This window comes from Dipodomys spectabilis, unplaced genomic scaffold (genome assembly GCF_019054845.1).
Source record: "Dipodomys spectabilis isolate Male_0828 unplaced genomic scaffold, ASM1905484v1 ptg000053l, whole genome shotgun sequence".
NCBI lineage: Eukaryota > Metazoa > Chordata > Mammalia > Rodentia > Heteromyidae > Dipodomys > Dipodomys spectabilis.
In genome coordinates, this window is record NW_024870730.1 from 4,248,271 (window position 1) to 4,251,907 (window position 3,637).

At 40.6% G+C, this 3,637-nt stretch overlaps 1 pseudogene; it reads right to left on the minus strand.

Annotated features, from left to right (window-relative positions):
• Window positions 1-233: 233 nt before the first annotated feature.
• On the minus strand, window positions 234-716 carry LOC122107775 (annotated as a pseudogene).
• Between the last annotated feature and the right edge of the window lie 2,921 nt (window positions 717-3,637).

Here is a 3,637-nt window from a genome sequence, read left to right on the forward strand (position 1 = left end):
CTTAAGATCAATATAAACATAATTCTATTGTTTAGAATATTGTTTAGAAAATTCCTCCTAAGTTGTACCACTAGTTCATATTAGTCCTACTCCTACTTTTGCCTTGATAAAAATTTCAAGTTGTATCTTTGTGAGGAATTTTGTGAAATCATTCATGTTTTTTTCCTTCCAAATTGTTATTTTTCTTCAAAATATATGATACAAATGAAGCCATTTATTTTATTATTTTTATTTTTCAAACTATGAAAATTTATTACTAATGTGTTTTTAATCATTAAAATTTATAATCTTGGCCTTTCCTTCTTGCCTTTGTATAGGGCCAAAAGAGACACATTGGTTACTTTACCGACCTTAAAGCAGACTCCAGGAATGTCACCCGCAGCCTGGCCTGTTCGGCCAAATCCAGCAACCAGAACTTCATCATTTTCTTCAATAAAATTCAAGCATTTTTCTTGCCATTCTTGATCAGCTGCACCCTGACACACTTTCTGATAGCACAATTTGGCTGCTTGGCCTCAACTCCTACTTTCTCCAGCACAATCCCCTTTGCATGGGAAGCGCCCCCAAAATGGGTTGGCCTTTAGGGCTGTGACCAAATGGGCTTTCTTGTATTGTTTATCATGCCACTTCTGTCACGTCGGTGACTATGGAGCTTCCTGGCAGTACAAAGACCATGACACTTGCCCATCCTGCCGGCGCCACGGGCCTGAGAGAAAAAGAGAGCAAAGTGAAGCAATTTTTAAAAATTAATTTTTATCGTTACATGGCTCTACAAAGGAGTGGCCATTCCAAATGTAACACAGAAATATAAAGAATCTCGATCACTGTACCCCTTTCATAAAAAGTCGTTCATATTTTTGAGATCCTTCTGAATGGATAAAATGAAGTGATAAGAAATCGCTGCAGTGGCTCCTTTCTATTATCCTAGCTAATGGGGAGGTTCATGCTCCAAGGCTAGCCAGGTTACAAAGTTAGTGAGACCTCACCTTGACCCATAAAAGCTGAGTATAGTGGCACATGCCTGCTGTCTTAGGTATACAGGAAACATAAATGAGACCCCATAAACATAAATGTGAGACTCTATAAAAAAACAACTAAAAGAGGCTGGTGGTGTGTCTCAAGAGGCAGAGAGCCTATGCACTTTATACAAGGCTCTGACTTTAAACCCCAAACCCACCACCAGAAAAAAGAAAAAAAAATAGTAAAAAGAAAAAAGTAGGGGCTAGGAAGGTGGCTCAGTGGTAGACTGCTTGCCCTATATGCATGAGGCCCTGGGTTTGATTCCTCAGCACCACATAAGCAGAAAAAGCCAGAAGTGGTGCCTTGGCTCAAGTGGTAGGGTACTAGCCTTGAGCTGAAGAGCTCAGGGACAGTGCCCAGACCCAGAGTTCAGGCCCCACAACTGTCAAAACAAAAAGAAAAAAGTATATGTTTTGCTTAACACAGAAAGCCTCCAAGACTAACCGAACTCCAGAGAAAACCATTCAGTCCTTTCTCTCTAGACCACTCAAGAGGTAATTATTATGCAGGCGTACCTGCTATTGTGATACTTAACTGCTGTTTAAAATTACTTCATGTGAAATGTTTCTACAAACAGTAAAATGACAGAAGTTCAATCTTAAGAAAACATAAAATTATTTAGGGTGAAGGAGTATGAAAAGATACTTGATAATCTGAAAATATGGGGAAATAAGATTTTAAAACTTAAAAATAATGGCATGTTTGGCTGGGTGCTGGTGGCTCACACCTGTAATCTAGCTACTTAGGAGGCTGAAGGCAACCCAGATAGGAAAATTTCATGACATTCTTTCCTCCAATTAACTACCAAAAATCTGGAAGAGGAGCTGTGGCTCAAGTGATAGAGGGTTAGCCCTGAGCAAAAACCTCAGTGACAGTGTTCAGGTCCTGAGTTTAAGCTCCAGGCCAGGCATACATTTTATTTTTTTTTTTAAATTAAAAACAAATAATGGCATGTATAATAAGGTAGTTCAAATTCAAGTGAAGTGCCAAACTCATTAAACTGATTGAATACAAGAACATCTCACGGAGGGGAGATAGGAACTGTTTGAGGAAGATTACGAAGGTAAGGGAGACATTGGAGGGGGGCGCATCCTGGGTTTGGATGGAGGAGGGCAGAGACTGGCAGGTCCCTCTGGAATCCTGGACACTTCTCATTAAGCTTGCAGTCAGAGTGTTCTGAATGAGCACTTGAATAGCTCCTCTGGGCAAAGTCCTTAGATGTGGTGGCTGAAAGCCAGTCCTATTATCTCCTCGGTCCTCTTTCTCTCTCTTAACTTTGTAACAATTCACTTGATTCCCAAATGAAGTGTTTCTCTCGCGTCACAGTGTTTGATCTGACATGGGAGCGTCACATCACATTGCGTCACCTGCTGTCTAGTCTCCTGGCGGGATCAACTTTCGCTGTTTCTTCTGAACTGCGTGTCCCTTCACATTCTGGTGATTGGGGTTGAAAGGGCTGTCTCCACCGTCTCCCTGCTGTATGGTGTGTCTTGTGCTCCCAACTCTCTGTTGGAAATGGGACTACACAGTTAAGAAAAAAAAAAAAAAAAACACAACCCCGCAAACATTTCAGTTAGCAAGATAGATGGCAATCTCTCTATGTGTATCTTCAAGAGGAACCCTTAAAGGCGCACATACATACACACACCCACACATGCACACACTCTTTCTCACACACACATTCTTTAAAATGTTGCATGCACATTCAAGTAGTTGTATTTAAAGTTTAGAAAATTAGCTTACATTCCTCTGTGTGTGTGTGTGTGTGTGTGTGAGCACCAGTTCTGGGACTTGAACTTAGGATCTAGGTGCTGTCTTTAAGCTTTTTTGCTTAGGGATTGTGCTCTATCACTGAGCCATAGCTCCATTTCCAACTTTATTGACACTTAATAGGAGAGAAGAGTCTCACAGGAGCCATTGGCACCTGGCTTCTCTTTCTCTCTCTCTTTTCCTTTCTTCCTTCCTTCCCTCCTTCCTTCCTTCCCTCTCTCCCTTCCTTTCTTTCCTTCCCTCCCTTCCTCTCTCTCTTTCTTTCTTCCTTCCTTCCTTCCTTTCTTTCTTTCTTTCGAAAAAGACTTGCCCACTAATTGGTACAATTTTCTCTGCTCTGTATGTATTTTTTAACTTACTAGTACAAATATATACATATTCATATACTATTGTATATTAGGTTATATTAGTATTGTAGTGTGTTATATATTCATCATGATCACAATCATTTTGATCCTTATCAATTCATAATTATAGCATATTCTCTTTATTAAACATATACTATGTGAAGCTGTGGTTTTCAAACTTGAGTGTTGGGCCTCAGAGATAGCTAGGGAGGTGTGTGTGTGTGTGTGTGTGTGTGTGTGCATGTGTGTTTGTATGTTTAATATCCCAGTTTTAGTCAGGAGTTGGTAGTTCATGCCTGTAATCCTAGCTGCTCAGGAGACTGAGATCTGAGGATCATGGTTCATGCAAGCCTGGGCAGAACAGTCCATGAAACTCTTATTTCTAATTAACCTGCAAAGAGCTGAAAGTGGAGATGTGACTCAAGTGAGCTCTAGCCTTGAGTGAAAAAGCCAATTGAGAGCACAAGGTCCTGAGTTCAACCACTGGTACTGGCACACAC